The sequence below is a fragment of the Musca autumnalis genome, unplaced genomic scaffold, assembly GCF_047663935.1.
Source record: "Musca autumnalis isolate F117 unplaced genomic scaffold, ASM4766393v1 scaffold_1, whole genome shotgun sequence".
Lineage (NCBI taxonomy): Eukaryota > Metazoa > Arthropoda > Insecta > Diptera > Muscidae > Musca > Musca autumnalis.
The window spans coordinates 259150813-259173217 of NW_027411644.1; the positions used below are offsets into that span (position 1 = coordinate 259150813).

A 22405-nucleotide genomic window follows, 5' to 3' on the forward strand; every position below is an offset into this window, starting at 1 on the left:
ATTGAAATGGCTAAACGCGAAGTAAACAAACAAACAAACAGAGAACGACAAACAGTAATGCAAACAAAACAAAATCTCTAAAATGAAAGATATGCCTAATGAAAATGGCTTTGGTGTTTAAATGGACAAGAGCTGGACAGAGGAGGATATCATAATGAAAGTCAGAGTGTAATGGTAATGATTTGTGTACACATACATACGAGAAAAACTAAGTGTTTAAGTACAACTGATAGGACGAAAAGGAATATACACATATTCGTAGAATTTAAGTTGTAGTTTGCAAAAAAGTTCAATATTAAAGTTAACTGATGTCATATAAAATTCCTCGTTTATTTTCCAATATTTTTTGAAGAATTTAAAGAACAAAAAAACTTTACAATTTGTATCCTTGGGTCATAGACACCATTGGTCCATTTTATTCATAACAGACCACTTGCAGAAGTTTTGCTGTTTCCGTTCGTTTTTTCTGTTTGATGCGTTTGTTGGATAAACTTTTTTCTGCTTACTTTACTTATTTTAATAGAATTAAAAACTTTCTTTCTTCAGTCCGTTTTTCTTACCTTTTTTGTTTTCATTTTCAGCTTACATTCTCCTTCGCACTTAGTCTTTAAACTTCAACCTAAGGTGGAAATAATTCCTTTGCACTTCTATGAGGATCATATGGTAAGTTAAGTAAAACTTTGTTTTCAAGTATTTTTTTTAGAATTTTCTACCTCAATTTAGTACCATTGTTTATAATAACAAAAATTAATTGAATTCTAAATTTTGTCTAAACAATTAAAAAAATGTTGTATGGCTTATATTTCCATTAATGGACAATGCGTTTCGGCTAACTAAATTATACATATGTGGAAAAAAGATACATTGATGAAAATTACTAATATTTATTTGTAGGGTAATCATTAGGTTGTTGACTTATTAAGTTTTTTCACAAATATTATTTTTAAAAAAGAAATTTATGTTTAACTAGCAACGTGCCCGCTACTTCGTATGCGGAAAGGATATAAAAAAACAAATAACCAATATGTAATATGGAAATGGCGAACACTGAAAATGTTATTGTACTTATACAAATTTTAATCAATATTTATTGTTATTTTAGTACTGTTCCTACCGCTTTAGTTAGATTTTCAAAAAGATCAGCCGTATCTCACCCTTACATGTTAACAGCGAGACCAACATTGCACGCCAGTACTCACACTAAATCCAAAAAATACAGATGCCAGCACTGTCCCTACACCCAAAAAACAAATTGAGTGCCATTAAGTACTCTTAGTACCCATAAGTACGATTTTCCAAAACTACCTCTATCCTTCACTTCACCAGTAACCTTAATTCCAAAAAACAGGATTCCAACGCTATCGGTACACTCAAATTCAAATTGTACCATTTGGTATATTTCGTGCCAATAAATACGAATTTCAAAAACCACCTCAATCCTTAACTCCAACTTTAATCTCAATTACGAATTTAAGGTTTCCAGCTCTATTCGTTCACCCAAATCCAAACTGTACCAACAGGAAGCTTGATTCTAAATTTCATTTTTCCAGCTCTGTTCGTTCACCCAAATCCAAATTTGGTACTTTTTGTACCTATAAGTACGAATTAAACTACTTCCATTTTACTCTCCAAATGTAGCCTACGAAGTACGAATTTCCAAATTATCTCAATCCCATACTATAAATCAATGTTAATTCGAAATTTCAGGGCTACAGCTCTATCCGTTCACCCTAAATCCAAATTGTACCAAATTTAGTACCACTTAGCACTTTTCGTAACCTTAGGTACGAATTTTCAAAACAACTTCCATTCTACAATCCAACAGTATTCAATCTTATACTCCAGCAGCAATTTATATTCCCAATTTCAGAAATTCAGCTCTATCCGATGACCCAAACCTTAATTGTACCAAATTTAGTACCACTTAGCACTTTTCGTAACCTTAGGTACGAATTTTCAAAACAACTTCTATTCTACAATCCAACAGTATTCAATCTTATACTCCAGCAGCAATTTATATTCCCAATTTCAGAAATTCAGCTCTATCCGATGACCCAAACCTTAATTGTACCAAATTTATTACTTTTCGTAACCCATAATTCCTCCAAGTTATCTCCATCCAATACTACAACATCAATCTTAATTCAAAATATTAAGATTCCAGCTCTATCCGTTCGCCCAAATCGTAATTGTACCAAATTTAGTACCATTTAGTACTTTTCGTACCCATAACTACGGATTTGCAAAACTACTTTCATTCTACCCTCCAACTGCAGCCTAAATTCAAAATTTCAGGATGGCAGCTCTATCTGCTCAACCTAAATCCAAAAAGTACAAAATTTAGTACCATTTAGTACTTGCCGTACCCATAAGTACGAATTTTCAAAACTGCTTCCATTCTACTCTCTAATTCAAATTTAAGGATTCCAGCTCTATCCGTTCGTCCAAATCGTAATTGTACCAAATTTAGTACCATTTAGTACTTTTCGTACCCATAAGTACGAATTTTCAAAACAACTTCCATTCTACCCTCCAACTGTATCCGTACGACCCCACTTGTAGAGAAGTTTTTCATCGCTGAAATACTCAGGAAATGTAGCCAGCATTACTGAGGGGGAATTTTGCCACCGTTGGTAAATTTGATGTTGCTTGGCCTGGGATTCGAACCGCAGACCTTCTGAGTGCAAGGCGTGCTAACCATTGCACCACGGTGGCCCCCAGCTCTATCCGTTCAACCTAAATCAAATTGTACCAAATTTAGTACCATTTAGTACTTGTCGTACCCATAACTACGAATTTTCAAAACTGCTTCCATTCTACTTTCTAACAGCAGTCTTAATTCAAATTTCAGGATTCCAGCTCTATCCGTGCGCCCAAATAGTAATTGTACCAAATTTAGTACCATTTAGTACTTTTCGTATCCATAAAAACGAATTTTCAAAACTGTTTCCATTCTACCCTCCAACTCACAGTGGTGGCACTTACATGGGAAGGTGTGACAAAAATACTTCTAAATGATATATTGAACTGAAATTTTTAACAATTGGTCCTCGGGGGCTAAAAACACTCTAACAAAAATATTGGAGTCCTAGGTCCAAAATTTCGCGTGGTTCCCATGTAGCGAGTCATACTGAATTGAAGTATTTTACTGTTGCCAACATATTGCTTAACCGAATTCGCTGTAATCCGGTGCTAGGCGTTGTTATTCCATAGTAAACCTCTACGCGAGCAACTGTCAATATTGGTCCATGATTTGCTATACCCCCATGTATGATTTCTATCTCGACTTTATGTATTTTACAGAAATTTAACAAATTCTAAACGGATTATGCTTTAATAGTTAAGTGAGAGTTTAGAACAGCATTTTATAAATGAATGTGACATTGGTCCACTTTTGGCCACAGCCTCCATAGGGTTACCATATATTTTTCAGTACTTTATAAGATTTAATCTCCTTTTTTCTGCAGTATTACTTATAATAACGTATTTTTGGTTCTCAGTGCGGGGAAAATTTTCACGTTTTGACGTTTGCAACATTAAGTTGTCTCAAACGAGAAAAATATTTAAAAAACCTTTTATTTTTCAATCGCGAGTTTTCAGAGCGGCTCCAAGTTACCATGTTAAAATAAATCACTAATAGCACAAACATAAATATAATAAAGGATAATAAAAATAATTTTAAAAATTTAAAGCACATGAATTCAGCAACTAAAAAAGGGAGATAAACTTTTGGCCATAACTGCTAAAACCGCAAATTTCCGCAAAAAGTCTATACAGTTTTGAAATCAACAAGCGCTAGGCTACAATTTGGCACAAGTGGCCATTTGTTCGAATTTGTTGAAATTGACTAAAAGTTTAAGGAAATCCATACATCTATATTAAATAATTTCATTTTTACCAATATTATATCCAAAATATTTGGCAACCCTTGCGATTAAGAGGAATTTTCATAACTAGAAAAATGAAACTTAGGCGATTTACTAAATGAGCTATCTTAAGTTAAGGCGTTAAAATAGTCCTTTGTTTCATAAATTCCGCTTAGAATATAAGTATTTTTTCTCATTTTTAAATACATATTATTCTTCAAAATTAGTCATGTTCATGAGGCGTTTTCTCCTTAAGAACCGCGAAAAATTGAAAAAATAAGTTGAGTTTCGAAAAATGTGGAATGTTTTGAAGCTATTTGCATTTTTAAATTTTTGAAACGACGACACGAATTTTTTGATTTTTGTCGTTGGGCGCATCCACTGTGCAACTGTGGCACTAATTCCAAATTTCAGGATTCCAGCTCTATCCGTTCAACCTAAATCCAATTTATACCAAATTTAGTACCATTTAGTACTTTTCGTACCCATAAGTACGAATTTTTAAAACTACACACATTTTACTCTCCAACAGTAGCCTTAGTTCAAAATTTCAGGATTCCAGCTCTATTCGTTCGTCCAAATCATAATTGTACCAAATTTAGTACCATTTAGTACTTTTCGTACACATGTGTACACTTTTCCTAAACCACCTCCTTATGTCAACCGTACCTTTTAACTTTGATCCTCACACTAAATTTCAACCTTCAACCTTTATCCGTTCACAAAATACGAATTGGTACCAAATTTAGTACACTTTAGTAGTTTTCGTACACTTATAGTTCGAATTTCTAAAAACTCTTTAGAACATCTTTCCTACAGTTCATCAGTGACCTTCATTCCAAATTCCAAAGTTCTAGCTCTACCGGTTCGCCAAATACAAACGGTACCATATTTATTACCTTTTAGTACTTTTCGTACCCTTCCAGTTCGAATTTCCAAAAACTCAGCCTTATCTGACCCCTTCGGACCAAGAGTGATCCACACCCCAAATTTCAGGATTCTAGCTTCAGCCGTTTCGTCTGGGCGTTGATGAATCAATCAGTCAGTCAGTCAATCACTTTACTCTTTTATTAATATAGATATTTGTCTTATTAGGGCGTAGATCATTATTTGCAAAATTTGAAGATTTATATTTTTAAATCAGCTTTTATTCTTTGAAAAAATATTTTTAAAACTCATGACGTCGCCTTGAAAAATATTTAAAACTACCAGGGTTTTAAGGTTTATTCCTTGAAAAAAAGTTTTTATACCCTCCACCATAGTATGGAGGGTATATTAAGTTTGTCATTCTGTTTGTAACACATCGAACTAATCATTTGCGACCCTATAAAGTATATATATTCTTGATCAGGATAAAATTCTAAGACGATCTAGCCATGTCCGTCTGTCCGTCTGTCTGTCCGTCTGTTGTAATCACTCTAGCGTCCGCAATAATTGACATAGAGTGCTGAAATTTTGCACCCGAGGGTCTTTTTTCCGTAGGCAGGTCAAGTTCGAAGATGGGCTATATCGGTCCACTTTTTGGTATAGCCCCCATATAACGGTACCTCCGGATTTGAGGTATTTTGACGTTCTTCGCCGCATTTGCAGACCGAATTAGCTATAATTTGGCACTTAGGGTTCCTAGTGATCAACAAACTTATATCCCAAAGGATATGGGCATAGGTCCATGTTTTGGTATAGCTCCCATATAACGGTACCTCCCGATTTTCGGTATTTTGAGAATTTTAGCCACAATTTGTAACCGAAATATCTGCAATTTGACATTTGAGGTTCTTAGTGGTCATGAAACATCTCCACCAAACATCGTCAACATAGGTCCATGTTTTGGTATAGCCCCCATATAACGGTACCTCCCGATTTTCGGTATTTTGAGAATTTTAGCTAAAATTTTTAACCGAACTAGCTGTAATTTGCCACTTGAGGTTCTCAGTGGTCATGAAATATCTCCACCAAGCATCGTCAACATAGGTCCATGTTTTGGTATAGCTCCCATATAACAGTACCTCCCGATTTTCGGTATTTTGAGAATTTTAGCCACAATTTGTAACCGAAATATCTGCAATTTGACATTTGAGGTTTTCAGTGGTCATGAAATATCTCCACCAAACATCGTCAACATAGGTCCATGTTTTGGTATAGCCCCCATATAACGGTACCTCCCGAATTTCGGTATTTTGAGAATTTTAGCTAAAATTTTTAACCGAACTAGCTGTAATTTGCCATTTGAGGTTCTCAGTAGTCATGAAATATCTCCACCAAGCATCGTCAACATAGGTCCATGTTTTGGTATAGCTCCCATATAACGGTACCTCCCGATTTTCGGTATTTTGAGAATTTTAGCCACAATTTGTAACCGAAATATCTACAATTTGACATTTGAGATTCTCAGTGGTGATGAAACATCTCCACCAAACATCGTCAACATAGGTCCATGTTTTGGTATAGTCCCCATATAACGGTATTTCCCGATTTTCGGTATTTTGAGAATTTTAGCTGCAATTTTTAACCGAACTAGCTGTAATGATCGGTATTTTGAGAATTTTAGCTACAATTTTGTCTATTCAAAAATAATTGTCAATATAGGTCCATGTTTTGGTATATCCCCCCCCCCATATAACTGTACCTCCCGTTTTTCGGGAATTTTCAGTGGTCACGAAATTTCTTCACTAAAATTCGTCAACATGGGTCCATTTTTGAGGGTCTACATTGTTTTGATGAAACTACCTTCAATTTGACTCTTGATGTTCCCTGCAGCTATAAAACTTTTCCGCCAAAAAATTTAAAGATAAGTTTACTCTTTGATATAGCCCCGTAGGTGGTACCTTTCACCTAGCTGAACACATTTTTTTAGATTAGATCAGATAACACTGTGCAACAAAATGGAGGTGAAAGCCTGGGGCACGGAAAATTCCTCTTGGGAAGAAAGGCCTTAGTGAGTATATTATGAACTCCGAAGGACAGATCCGCCGTGAGTCGAACTTCCGCCTTATGGCGTGATGGAATTTTTGTTAGAGACCCTGTGGGCCATCAGGAATTAGCGTTATATCTTTGTTTACTGTTGCTTAAGTGCTCTACAAAAACAACAAACAAAGATATAATGCTAATTCATGATATCTTACAGGGTCTCTTGCAAAAACTTCATCACGCCATAACGCGGAAGTTCGAATCACGGCGCATCTGTCCTTCGGGGTTTTTAATATACACACACCAAGGGCTTTCATCTCCAAAAGGAATTATCTCTGTCCCAACATTTGTGTTCACAGTGTAATTTAAGCAATAGCGGGAGGCAGTAGAAGTCTAACCATTATCGAAAAGTTGTTCCACCTAAAATTGTAAAAGGACCCTAATTATTCCATTTTAATTAAGACTATTTTATGGTGGAGGGTATAAAAAGTTCGGCCCGGCCGAACTTAACGACTTTTTACTTGTTTTTTTTTTTATTTTTTTAAATATTAAACGTGAATATGATTTTTTCACGAATGTTTTTTTTTTAATTTCTTTAAAAATATTTTGTTTCAAAAATCCTTTTAAAATTATTTTCTATACCCTCAGCCTTTAGATTCAGTAGTTTTGACTTAGCTGCCAAAACAAATTTTGCATGCAATTTGTGGCAGCAAAGCGAATTTCACACTTATCTTCAGTGTTTTTAGCTGCAAAAGAGTGGCAGTTATCCGAATCACCTACCAAAGAAAATGCCAAAGAATTGACTTTTAAATGTGGTAGTCAGCTTTACCTTTCCTTAAACATATAATCCAAAAAGTCATTATTTTGCATCAGTTCATAAAAACAAAAATGTAATTAATTTACAATTATTAACATTTGCTTCCACATCTTTCATTCAATTTCTGTTTGAAAGAAAGTATTTTTAACTTTCCTTTGTATTGTTGCAACAACCTGCAGAAGTAAACTATAGGAAACAGCCCTTCAAACCCAACCCACTTCTAATAACACTGTGCAACATTTTTTGAAAGTACAGATCCAAATGACAAAAACCATATTTGGGTTTTATGTTGTTAGATTGGGTTTAGATTTTATGGCCTTTTCTAAACATGGATAAATGTTGACTTTTTAGAGCAAATCGAGGTAATATCTCTGAATCCTATTGGAATGTTGTTTAAACCTCTGAAGCAAACACGTAGATAAGAGCATAGAGAAAATATTTGGCGAAATGTTTAACCCGAAAACTTCATTTATTACCTCAAAATGCGTAATATATCCTAAAATTCCATTATTTTGGATATTTCGCACCCTATCTCCAAAACTGTTACATTCATCTTTAACTTTTCTTTGGAAAAATTATCCACTAGAAAGTAATTTACAATTCTACAGAACATTTCATTCTTGTTTCTATCTCATTATACCCTCAGCCTTTAGGCTAAGGAGGGTATATACACTTTGATACGATGAAAATGTGCCTCATCGAAATAATGGTTTTAGACCCCAAGTATGTTTGGACGAAATGTGTTTCAGACAATTTGGAGTCGATCTAGCCATGTCCGTCCGTCTGTCTGTCTGTCTGTCCTGCTGGCTGGAGCGCACAATAACTCTCGAACGGATGAACCGATTCGGTTCAAATTTTGACTTTCGTAATATTTTGCCCAAACTTAGTTTAAGTTCGAAGATGAGCTACATCGGACCACTCCTTCCGGTACCTCCTCCACAAAAGTTCGAAAATGTTCGGAAAGTTTGTGCGCACGATAACTCTTGAAGGGAGTGACCGATTTGGTCCATACTTTTTACAGTGTAAACTTTCTACCAGAGTAATATGAGGTTCCAATATGGTATCAATAATATCCACTCCTTCGGGTACCTCCCACACAAAATTTCGGAAAAATTCAGTTTAGGGCCAACTCTCGAATCGCTTTGATTTTTGTTCTAGCAACTTGTATTCACTGTCCTCCATACGACGGCACAAGTTTTTTCAGGGGCAAGTCCATACTTCCTGAGAAAATAGAATGAAAGTTGCAAACAACCCCTATGACACCGTGTAAGGTGGTTGGAGCGCACGATAACTCTCGAACGGATCTGCTGATTCGGTCCAAAATATGGTTTTAGTAATATTTTGTCCAAACATAGTTTAAGATTGAATATAAGCCATATCGGTCCACTCCTTCAGGTACCTCCCCCACAAAAGTTCAAAAATGTTCGGAAAAATTGTTCGTACGGTAACTCTTGAAGGGAGTGGCCGAATTGATCTATACTTTTCACATCCTAATATATCTACCAGATATAGATCAGGTTCAAATATGGCTATATTTGTCCACTCTATCCGGTACCTCCCACACAAAATTTCGGATAAGTTCACTTAAAGACCTGATATCGAATCACTTTGATTTTTGTTGAAGCAACTTGCATTCGCTGCCTTATTTACGATGGTAAAAGTTTTTTTAGGGGTAAGTCCATACTTCTTGAGCAAACAGCCCGAAGAGTGTAAAACCCACCTGTGGCACCATATGTTGCGGCTGGAGATCCACTTCCATAACGGTCAATGTCGATCCATTGCTTTTAGTATCTCCTCCGCAAAACTTTTGATCTTTAATCCTAATCAACATTTTTGTCTGTTCAAACGCCCACAATTTTTAAAACCCCCTAAATACATACGTATTTTGGGAAAAAATTGTTTCAATATACACAGGCTAAGGGTATATCTCTGTCGGCAAAGCCGACTGATACTTTTTTACTTGTTTTCAAGGACAATTTGATAATTATATCAACAATGCATTTAAATCCCAAATATGAAAATAAACAGCCTGTGCGAACATTGTTTGAAATATTTTTTGTAGAAAGTATGATATGAAATACAGCCTAAAAACATGAAGTAAGTGTTTTAGAGATTCAGAATGTTCTGAAGAATTGCTAAGCACATTATTTGGAACATTTTTGCGAAAGGTTACTTGGTTCAGCTCCCAATAGTTAAGCTGCTGCTGACCATAATTAATTTGGACGACCATGTCCGTCCGTCTGTCTGTCTGGCTGGAGCGCACGATAACTCTCGAACGGATCAACCGATTCGGTACAAAATTTGTCTTTCGTAATATTTTGTCCAAACTTAGTTAAAGTTCGAAGATGGGTCCACTCCTTCCGGTACCTCTCCCACAAGAACTGGAAAATATTCGGAAAAGTTGTGCGCACGATAACTCTTTAAGGGAGTAACCAATTTGTTACATTTTTTGCACATGGTGAAATTTTTACCAGACTTAGATGGAGTTCCAATATGGACTCAATCGAACCACTTCTTTGAGTACCTCCCACACAAAATTTCGAAAAGTTCAGTTTAGGGCCTGATCTCGAATCTCTTTGATTTTTGTTGTAACAACTTGTATTCACTGTCCCCTATACGAAAGTACATGTTTTATCAGGGGCAAGTCCATACTTTCTGAGAAAATAGACTGAAAGGTGCAAAAAAAAACACGAGACATAGATTACGTTCGAATATGGACTATATATGTCAACTTCTTCGGGTACCCCACAGACAAAATTTCCCAAAAGTGCAGTTTAAGAGCAGCTCTCGAATCCCATTGATTTCTGTTGTAGCAATTTATATTCGTTGCCCCCATTACGACGGCACAAGTTTTTTCTGCGGCAAGTCTATAGTTCATGAAAAAACTCATATCACATCAATAGCGGGAGCGCACGGTAACTTTCGAACGGAGCAGCCGATTCGGCCTAAAGTTTGGTCTTCGTAATATTTTGTCCAAACTTGGTTTAACTTCAAAGGTGAGCCATATCGGTTCACTATTTTGGGTACCTCCCCCACAAAAGTTTAAAAAAATGTCACTAAAATGTTACGCACTGTACAAGGGGCTCCAAAGATCTCTTAATATTTTGTCAAAATCGGTCTTCTTTTTGGGGTACCTTCACACAGGCTGAGGGTATGTATATCTCTGTCGGCAAAGACGACTGATACTTTTTTACTTGTTTTATTTTTTTTTTTTTAAGATTTATTCATGGAAAATTATTCTCTCATGAGGGTCCTTGAGGATCCTTGAAAAATATTTTTTTAGCAATACAATTTTGTTTCTTTGAAAAATGTTTTTTAAAAATTTGCGTTTCTTCACATGACCCTGAGAAAATACTCTTTAAAAAATCCAATTCTGTGCCTAGTCCTTGAAAAATGCTCTTTAAAAAATCCACTCCGGTTAATTTCGTTGTTCCTCAAAAAATTGTCGTACTCATTTAAAAATTCTCATTTTTGTTTTGAGGGTCCTTCAAAACGCTCTTAAAAATTCAGCTGTGTTCCTTTGTTGGTCCTTGAAAAATACTTTTAAAAATCCACGTTTCCTCAGTCGAGGGTCCTTGGAAAATTATTATTTTTTTTTAATCTATGACGATCCTTGATGAAATGTTCGTTAAATATCAATGTTTCTTCCTTTGATATGTTTTTAAAAATATTTTAAAAAATGTTTAAAATCCAAGTCTCTTCCTTTGAGGGTCCTTGAAAAAATAGTCTCTAAAACTCCACATTTCTTCGTTTGAGGCGATTTTAAAAATATTTTATTTAAAAAATCAAAGTTTCTATCTTTGAGGGTACGTGGACGGTATTTGAAAACATATTCTTTAAAAAATTCAAGTTTTGCGTTTGATGGTCATTGAAAAAACATTTGCGAAATCTCCGTGTCTACCTTTAATGGTCGTTGAAAACATAATTTTTAAAAAAATTCCTTTCTCTTCCTTTCTACAAATGATTCAAGCTTCTTTACTTAATGATAATTGAAAAATGTTCTCAAACAATTCGCGTTTCTTCCTTTGAAGATCATTGAAAATATTTTTTATTTTATTCAGGTTACATCAATTTAAGATTCTTGAACAAATTTATTTATAAAATCTTCTTTTGAAGTTCAAGGACCTTCAAAAGAAATATTCTTCAAAAAATTTACTTTTTTCCCATTGGATCATTCGGGCCCTTATCGACCTGGATAAGTGCTCGTGACAGGGTAACAGGAAAGCCGGGAGTCAGTATACGAAGCCCTGACTAAGTTTCTAGTACTCACAATGATATGCGGATATCTTTAATCAGAACTCAAGCAAGGATACGGGAGGATACTATTGCAAGAGTATGTACTCCAGCAAAAACACTAGGGATAAGGCCTTAATAAACACTCAAGCAAGAATCTACAAGGATACGCAAGGTTGCTACCACAAGAAGATTCAAGTAGGGTTACTCCTACAATAGATCTTAGTAAGAGGTAGTTTACACTATCTATCAATGTCATATGACACGAAATAAAAACATTCCATATCTACCCACGGAGGCAATGTAGATACGTAATTTTATTATATTTTTGTTGGGGTGGACGCACATAATAAATGGCGTAAGGAAAATCTCCAATATTCCACATATTAGTGAATATTTAACGATAGAAAATTTCATGTTATATGACATTTACATATAGTGTAAACTACCCCTAAGTACTCAAAAAATGATGTTCGCCGTCACAGCCCGAAGGAGCGTCGCTAAGTATTAGGACACTTCCCGTCCATATTTTGGAAAATATTGCCTACTACTACGGATACTCGCACATGAAAAAATTTAAATCAGGATAACAAGGTGAAGATTTCTAAGATAACTACAATTTGAAACACCGAAACGTTAAATGAAGTACATCAATGAAATTAATTACCTCACATCACAAACAAATCTCTTTTTCATTCAAATTCCGCAAATCCAATATCATTCTCATTAATTTACTTCACAAGAGTAAAGCAATAGTATCATTCTTATTAAACGTCCCCAATCGCTGTGTTAAGACTCCAACTAACAAGCTTTTGGAAACAATTGCTCAAAAATATTAAGCCACGATAAGAAGCTAAATAAAGTAAAGGAGAGTAGAGGAAAAAACGAAAGTAAATGTTTTTCTGCTAATTGAAAATATCTGTTGGGATCAATTAGACGGCGACTTTGGTGTTTTACAACAATGCTACGGATTCCATGCTAAGCGCTAACATCTGCAGTTGTGGTTCCTTTTTCGTAATTCCACAACTTCCGTATGTAACCTGCCGCCGCCATCAGTTGTGTTGCCACGTTTGTCCAACACAGGAAACACTTATGCAACCGCATCGCATTTAGAGATGCTGTTGGGATAAAGTTTTGACGGTGCTACTTTTTTTTGGTTTAATTCTGATGTAGTTTCTCCAGGAAATCGACAAAAAAAAAGTGGAGCACAGTTGGTGGTCCGCGTACGTGTTGGAGACTTTGTACCTTTTTAGCTTTTAGCATAGAATGTGTTGCCTATGTGTTACTCTGTGTGTGAAGTTATCTCCCGTTGATTTTTTTCCACGCCATATGTACGTGGTTTTCTTGGTTTTCCTTTCGTTTAGTTTTTTTTTCTATCGACATTATCTGATGAATGGTATTGTTCTTCGAAATGCAGTAGTCGAATGCGACTGCTGCCTACGGCTAAAGGTTATAAAGTCAGACAAAAGTTGAAAACAAGATGACGGTGTGAACAATAATAACAAAAGTAACAGCAACAAAAAGCTCTAAATTAAGTTTAAGCTGTAATCATTTCATTCAATTTGTCAATAGTTTAATTGAATGTTGAAGTTTTGTTATCCTTAAAGGTGTTTTTGGAATATTTTACAACAGGAATTCATGCGCCATGTAAAAAAAATAAAAATGCAGCTGGAATAAAATTTACAATGTGAGAGTTGTTGGAACTAATTCTACATTTTGAGGTGCCCATTTCAAATTTCTTCATTTGATGATCTTCGAAAGAATATTCTTTAAAAAATCCAGGATGCTTCCTTTGATGCTCCTTGAAAAAAATATTCTTTAAAAAATCCAGGATGCTTCCTTTGATGCTCCTTGAAAAAAATATTCTTTAAAAAATCCAGGATGCTTCCTTTGATGCTCCTTGAAAAAAATATTGTTTAAAAAATCCACGTTTCTTCCTTTGATGGTCCTTGAAAAAATATTGTTTAAAAAATCCACGTTTCTTCCTTTGATGGTCCTTGAAAAAATATTGTTTAAAAATATTGTTGTTTCTTCCTTTGATGTTCCTTGAAAAAATATTGTTTAAAAAATCCACGTTTCTTCCTTTGATGTTCCTTGAAAAAATATTGTTTAAAAAATCCACGTTTCTTCCTTTGATGTTCCTTGAAAAAATATTGTTTAAAAAATCCACGTTTCTTCCTTTGATGTTCCTTGAAAAAATATTGTTTAAAAAATCCACGTTTCTTCCTTTGATGTTCCTTGAAAAAATATTGTTTAAAAAATCCACGTTTCTTCCTTTGATGTTCCTTGAAAAAATATTGTTTAAAAAATCCACGTTTCTTCCTTTGATGTTCCTTGAAAAAATATTGTTTAAAAAATCCACGTTTCTTCATTTGATGTTCCTTGAAAAAATATTGTTTAAAAAATCCACGTTTCTTCATTTGATGTTCCTTGAAAAAATATTGTTTAAAAAATCCACGTTTCTTCCTTTGATGTTCCTTGAAAAAATATTGTTTAAAAAATCCACGTTTCTTCCTTTGATGTTCCTTGAAAAAATATTGTTTAAAAAATCCACGTTTCTTCCTTTGATGTTCCTTGAAAAAATATTGTTTAAAAAATCCACGTTTCTTCCTTTGATGTTCCTTGAAAAAATATTGTTTAAAAAATCCACGTTTCTTCCTTTGATGTTCCTTGAAAAAATATTGTTTAAAAAATCCACGTTTCTTCCTTTGATGTTCCTTGAAAAAATATTGTTTAAAAAATCCACGTTTCTTCCTTTGATGTTCCTTGAAAAAATATTGTTTAAAAAATCCACGCTTCTTCCTTTGATGTTCCTTGAAAAAATATTGTTTAAAAAATCCACGTTTCTTCCTTTGATGTTCCTTGAAAAAATATTGTTTAAAAAATCCACGTTTCTTCCTTTGATGGTCCTTGAAAAAATATTGTTTAAAAAATCCACGTTTCTTCCTTTGATGGTCCTTGAAAAAATATTGTTTAAAAAATCCACGTTTCTTCCTTTGATGGTCCTTAAAAAAATATTGTTTAAAAAATCCACGTTTCTTCCTTTGATGGTCCTTAAAAAAATATTGTTTAAAAAATCCACGTTTCTTCCTTTGATGGTCCTTAAAAAAATATTGTTTAAAAAATCCACGTCTCTTGATTTGATGGTCCTTGAAAAAATATTGTTTAAAAAATCCACGTCTCTTGATTTGATGGTCCTTGAAAAAATATTCTTTAAAAAATCCACGTCTCTGGATTTGATGGTCCTTGAAAAAATATTCTTTAAAAAATCCACGTCTCTTGATTTGATGTCCTTGAAAAAATATTCTTTAAAAAATCCACGTCTCTTGATTTGATGGTCCTTGAAAAAATATTGTTTAAAAAATCCACGTCTCTTGATTTGATGGTCCTTGAAAAAATATTCTTTAAATAATCCACGTCTCTTGATTTGATGGTCCTTGAAAAAATATTCTTTAAAAAATCCACGTTTCTTCCTTTGATGGTCCTTGAAAAAATATTCTTTAAAAAATCCACGTCTCTTCCTCTGATGGTCCTTGAAAAAATATTCTTTAAAAAATCCACGACTCTTCATTTGATGGTCCTTGAAAAAATATTCTTTAAAAAATCCACGTCCTTTTATTTGATGGTCCTTGAAAAAATATTCTTTAAAAAATCCACGTCTCTTCATTTAATGGTCCTTGAAAAAATATTCTTTAAAAAATCCACGTCTCTTCATTTGATGGTCCTTGAAAAAATATTCTTTAAAAAATCCACATCTCTTCATTTGATGGTCCTTGAAAAAATATTCCGTAAAAAAACCAAGTCTCTTCATTTGATGGTCCTTGTAAAAATATTCTTTAAAAAATCCACGTCTCTTCATTTGATGTTCCTTGAAAAAATATTCTTTAAAAAAAACACGTCTCTTTATTTGAAGGTCCTTGAAAAAATATTCTTTAAAAAAACCACGTCTCTTTATTTGAAGGTCCTTGAAAAAATATTCCTTAAAAAAACCAAGTCTCTTCATTTGATGGTCCTTGAAAAAATATTCTTTAAAAAATCCACGTCTCTTCATTTGATAGTCCTTGAAAAAATATTCTTTAAAAAATTCACATATCTTCATTTGATGGTCCTTAAAAAAATATTCTTTAAAAAATCCACGATTCTTCATCTGATGGTCCTTGAAAAAATATTCTTTAAAAAATCCACGTCTCTTGATTTGATGTCCTTGAAAAAATATTCTTTAAAAAATCCACGTCTCTTGATTTGATGTCCTTGAAAAAATATTCTTTAAAAAATCCACGTCTCTTGATTTGATGGTCCTTGAAAAAATATTGTTTAAAAAATCCACGTCTCTTGATTTGATGGTCCTTGAAAAAATATTGTTTAAAAAATCCACGTCTCTTGATTTGATGGTCCTTGAAAAAATATTCTTTAAATAATCCACGTCTCTTGATTTGATGGTCCTTGAAAAAATATTCTTTAAAAAATCCACGTTTCTTCCTTTGATGGTCCTTGAAAAAATATTCTTTAAAAAATCCACGTCTCTTCATTTGATGGTCCTTGAAAAAATATTCTTTAAAAAATCCACGACTCTTCATTTGATGGTCCTTGAAAAAATATTCTTTAAAAAATCCACGACTCTTCATTTATGGTCCTTGAAAAAATATTCTTTAAAAAATCCACGTCCTTTTATTTGATGGTCCTTGAAAAAATATTCTTTAAAAAATCCACGTCTCTTCATTTAATGGTCCTTGAAAAAATATTCTTTAAAAAATCCACGTCTCTTCATTTGATGGTCCTTGAAAAAATATTCTTTAAAAAATCCACATCTCTTCATTTGATGGTCCTTGAAAAAATATTCCGTAAAAAAACCAAGTCTCTTCAGTTGATGGTCCTTGTAAAAATATTCTTTAAAAAATCCACGTCTCTTCATTTGATGTTCCTTGAAAAAATATTCTTTAAAAAAACCACGTCTCTTTATTTGAAGGTCCTTGAAAAAATATTCCTTAAAAAAACCAAGTCTCTTCATTTGATGGTCCTTGAAAAAATATTCTTTAAAAAATCCACGTCTCTTCATTTGATGGTCCTTGAAAAAATATTCTTTAAAAAATTCACATCTCTTCATTTGATGGTCCTTGAAAAAATATTCCTTAAAAAACCAAGTCTCTTCATTTGATGGTCATTTTAAAAACTTTTTTTAAAAAATCCACGTCTCTTCATTTGATGGTCCTTGAAAAAATATTCCTTAAAAAAACCACATCTCTTCATTTGATGGTCCTTGAAAAAATATTCCTTAAAAAAACCAAGTATCTTCATTGATGGTCCTTTATTGTTGAAAAATCCACGCTTCTTCCTTTGATGACCCTTCAAAAAATGTTACTTAAAAAAAATCACGCTTCTTCCTTCGATGAACCTTGAAAAAATTTTATTTTAAAAAAATCACGTTTCTTCCTTTGATGGTCCTTGAAAAATATTGTTTAAATAATGCAAGCTTCTTCTTTTATGGTCCTTGAAAAATATTGTTTAAATAATGCAAGCTTCTTCTTTTATGGTCCTTGAAAAATATTGTTTAAATAATTCAAGCTTCTTCTTTTGGTGGTCCTTGAAAAATATTTCCTAGAAAAATATAGTTTAAAAAATCCACATTTCTTCCTTTGATGGTCCTTAAAAAAATATCGTTTAAAAATCCAAGCTTTTCTATGTTTCTTCTTTTAATGGTCCTTGAAAAATTATTAAAAAAATCCACGCTTCTTCCTTTGATGCTCCTTGAATGAATATTATTTAAAAAATCCACGTTTCTTCCTTTGACGGTCCTTGAAAACATATTCTTTAAAAAATCCACGTTTGTTGGTTTGATGAAGATTGAAAAAATACACTTTAAAAAATCTACGTTTTTTGTTGCTTGCAAAAAATTGGATTTAATAAATTAAAAAAAAATATATATTGAACCGTTATTTACATTTAAAAATATTTGTCCACTTTTTCGTTGTAAACTTGGCTAACAAACAAAAGAGAATTCAATTTTAATTCAATTACGAAAAAAATCCTTAAATTCCATTTGGGTTCAATAAAAACGTTTCAATGAAAACAACAGACAACAACAGGTTTTTGTTGGCTCCAAAAAATTGTTTGTGTGTGTGTAAACAACCCGAAAAAACACTCCTATTTACACATTTTATTGGTAAACAACAACGGTGGACAGTGACCGAAGTGGCAGGGGAAAGGTAAATGCAGGACACACAACAACAGTCTCTGCGTCCTGACAAGCAGAAAATTATAAAACAGAAGTGACAAATTCAAATGCAAATGAAGCGCAAATTAAATTACAAACAGTTTTTATTGGATTATAGACCAATGATACACAATCCGACGCCAACACCGTCATCCCATGCCACAATTTACGGTGGGGATTTACAGAAGCATTGTCATCAGAGTTACCATTGTTGAGTGCCAGGAATATTCATACACGTTGACCGTGATATCACGTTGTCAAGTGTATCATAGCCAGTCGCAAATGTTTTCTGCTGCAATTCAGTTCAGCAGCAGCATCAGCCGAGCCTACGTGTAAGCACAACACGTAAAGACCATGGCTAACAAGGTATTGTCTGTGGCGCGGTATGGGTGGTTTCCATTATTCTTCTTTTGCCACTGCATGTGATTCAATGACAATGTGGGTGCTAACAGAGTGGACTTAAAAATCAGCCCAACCCCCAACTGGAAATGGCACGTATAAATTTGGATATCAAACCAAAGAATGCATCCTTTCACAAAGAAACTGGTTAGAGTTTCTCCATGGACTGGGGGAAACCGAAGGGCAACACAATTTACATGTGGCTCACGGTAAAATACCGTATTTCACCGTTGTATATGACCACGATTTGGTGTTGTTGTTGCCGTTGTGCCAGCCAAAAGAACAATATGTAAATTTGCTGTTACTGCTACTGCCTCTACATTTCCATTGGATGTCTCCTTCTCTCCTCAGTGATGCAAGGGTTTATCTGTTGCCTGGTTTTTCTATTGGCATTGGTATATTGTGGACAAATTTACGCGCTATTGTTTTAAATGTTGGCTAACTCATTTTGTGGTAAGGCCACATTCACACACATGATGGAATTCCTGCCTGTTGGCAAAGGGGAGAGACATCATAGCATCATATAGTGTGGGAGGATTATTTACGCGTTTACCCAAAATTATGGGCTTTGAGATATAAACCAGATGCAACAACTGTTATTGTCTTTCGTTTGTTAGTTGCACCAAGGTGTCTGTCTCTGTGGTGGCAGTAACCTTAAGTATAACGTCATGGTTGGCTTATGGTCTTGTAGTCGCACTCAAGCTCCCACTACGAAATCACACAAAAACTTTATAAGAATGTTGTCAAAAATGTCTAAGGTTGTTGGTCGGCTTTTGTTGACCATGTAAGCCTATTTGTTGTCTGACATTCACAAATTGTTTCTTTTTGGTTAGATTGGTTTACTATGCCCCAGGTTCTCTACCCAATTAAAAAAAAACAAGTAAAAAAGCATTAAGTTCGGCCGGGCCGAACTTTTCATACCCTCCACCATAAAATATTCATTCCTGTCCCCAACTTTAAGTGAGTACGTTAAAATGTCAGATAATGTACATAAAATGCTTCATTCGGGAGGTCCTTTTTTATGGTGCCTATATCTTACTGTTGACAATTTTTGGTGGGCTAGCAATTGGGAGGTACTGTGATATGTGGGGGTTATAATAAAACATGGGCCTATGTTGACAGTTTTTTATGGGAGCCTTTAATGTCAAATAGCTCCTAATTCGGTTAAAAAACTTAGCTAGAATCCTCAAAATATCGAAAATCGGTACATAACGTGGGAACTTCAAATGTCATTAACAGCTAGTTCGGAGGTATGTGGGCTATACGAAAATATGAACTTAAATGAACAAATTACAGAAAGTTCGTCCAAAAAATAAAGCTAAGGTACGGAAAATCGGGAGGTTTGTTTTGTGGCTATACAAAAACATGGACCTACGTTCGGTTAAACATTTTAAGTAAAATCCTCAAAGTACCGAAAATCGGGAAGTATCGTTATATTGGGGCTATGTTGAAAATTGTTGATGCAGATGTGTGGTGACCACTACAACCTTCAAATGTCAAATTACAGTTAGTTCTGTTAAAAATTGTAGCTAAAATTGCCAAATTACTGAAAATTGGGAGGTACCGTTACATGGGAGCTATATCCGAACATGGACCTATTATGTTGACAATTTTTGATGGAGAGGTGTTGTGACCACTAAGAACTTCAAATGTCAAATTACTGCTAGTTCGGTTTTATATTGTAGGTAAAATCATCAAATTACTGAATATCGGAAGGTACCGTTATATGGGGGCTTTCTTGACAATTTTTGGTGGAGAGGCGTGGTGACCACTAAGAATTTCAAATGTCAAATGTTCAAATTACAGATAATTCGGTTAAAACTTGTAGGTAAAATTCTCAAAATACCTGAAATCGGGCGGTAACGTTATATGGGGGCTATTCCAAAACATGGACCTAAGTCCACTAGTTATAAATGTTTATTGACATTTAAGAACCCTAAATGTCAATTGATAGCTAAATCGGTCTGAAAATGTAGATAAAAACGTCAAAATGCCGTAAATCGGGGGTACCGTTATATGGGGGCTATACCAAAACGTGGACCTAGGTCCACAACTTTTGTTATATAAGTTTACTTACACTTAAGAACCCTAAATGTCAAATTATAGCTATATCGGTCTGAAAATGTAGCTAAAAACGTCAAAATACCGTAAATCGGGGGGTACCGTTATATGGGGGCTATACCAAAACGTGGACCTATGTCCACAAGTTTTGTTATGTAAGTTTATTAACACTTAAGAACCCTAAATGTTAAATTATACCTAAATCGGTCAGAAAATGTAGCTAAAAACGTCAAAATACCGTAAATCGGGGGGTACCGTAATATGTGGGCTATACCAAAACGTGGACCTATGTCCACAAGTTTTGTCACAGAAGTTTATTGACATTTAAGAACTTCAAATGTCAAATTATAGCTTCATCGGTCTGAAAATGTAGCTAAAAACCTCAAAATACCGTAAATCGGGGGGTACCGTTATATGGGGGCTATACCAAAACGTGGACCTATGTCCACAACTTTTGTTGTATAAGTTTATTGATACTTAAGAACCCTAAATGTCAAATTATAGCTAAATCGGTCTGAAAATGTAGCTAAAACCGTCAATATACCGTAAATCGGGGGTACCGTTATATGGGGGCTATACCAAAACGTGGACCTATGTCCACAACTTTTGTTATATAAGTCCCAATTTACATTAGGCGAGTTTACTTGCCGCAATTGTCAGTTTGTAGTTGAGAGAGGGTGCTGAGAGGCAAAGGGTTACCATATGCCTCACCTCTCTCTCCTACAATATGACAATTGCCGCAAGTAAACTCGCCTAATGTAAATTGGGACTAAGTTTATTAACATTTAAGAACCCTAAATGTCAAATTATAGCTACATCGGTCTGAAAATGCAGCTAAAAACGTCAAAATATCGCAAATCGGGGGGTACCGTTATATGGGGGCTATACCAAAACGTGGACCTATGTCCACAAGTTTTGTTAAATAAGTTTAATGACACTTATGAACCCCAAATGTCAAAATATAGCTAAGTCGGTCTGAAAATGTAGCTAAAACCGTCAAAATACCGTAAATCGGGGGGTACCGTTATATGGGGGCTATACCAAAACGTGGACCTATGTCCACAACTTCTAATATATAAGTTAATTAACACTTAAGAACCCTAAATGTCAAATTATAGCTACATCGGTCTGATAATGTAGCTAAAAACGTCAAAATACCGTATATCGGGGGGTACCGTTATATGGGGGCTATACCAAAACGTGGACCTGTGTCCACAACTTTTGTTATATAAGTTTATTGATACTTAAGAACCCTAAATGTCAAATTATAGCTAAATCGGTCTAAAAATGTAGCTAAAAACGTCAAAATTCCGCAAATCGGGGGGTACCGTTATATGGGGGCTATACCAAAACGTGGACTTATGTTCACAAGTTTTGTTAAATAAGTTTAATGACACTTAAGAACCCCAAATGTCAAAATATAGCTAAGTCGGTTTGTAAATGTAGCTAAAACCGTCAAAATACCGTAAATCGGGGGTACCGTTATATGGGGGCTATACCAAAACGTGGACCTATGTCCACAACTTCTAATATATAAGTTTATTAACACTGAAGAACCCTAAATGTCAAATTATAGCTACATCGGTCTGATAATGTAGCTAAAAACGTCAAAATACCGTATATCGGGGGGTACCCTTATATGGGGGCTATACCAAAACGTGGACCGATATAGCCCATCATCGAACTTGAAACTCAAAATACCGTAAACTCAAAATACCGTAAATCGGGGGTACCGTTATATGGGGGCTATACCAAAACGTGGACCTATGTCCACAACTTCTAATATATAAGTTTATTAACACTGAAGAACCCTAAATGTCAAATTATAGCTACATCGGTCTGATAATGTAGCTAAAAACGTCAAAATACCGTATATCGGGGGGTACCCTTATATGGGGGCTATACCAAAAC

At 34.5% G+C, this 22405-nt stretch overlaps 1 long non-coding RNA gene across 1 annotated transcript in view; it reads left to right on the top strand.

The window, feature by feature from the left end:
• Positions 1-22405, top strand: part of LOC141391222 (uncharacterized) — a 186514-nt gene that overhangs the window by 83839 nt on the left and 80270 nt on the right. Inside the window, exon 2 of the long non-coding RNA XR_012409593.1 lies at positions 582-663. This is a non-coding gene — a long non-coding RNA (uncharacterized lncRNA). The remainder of the gene's footprint in view (positions 1-581; positions 664-22405) is intronic.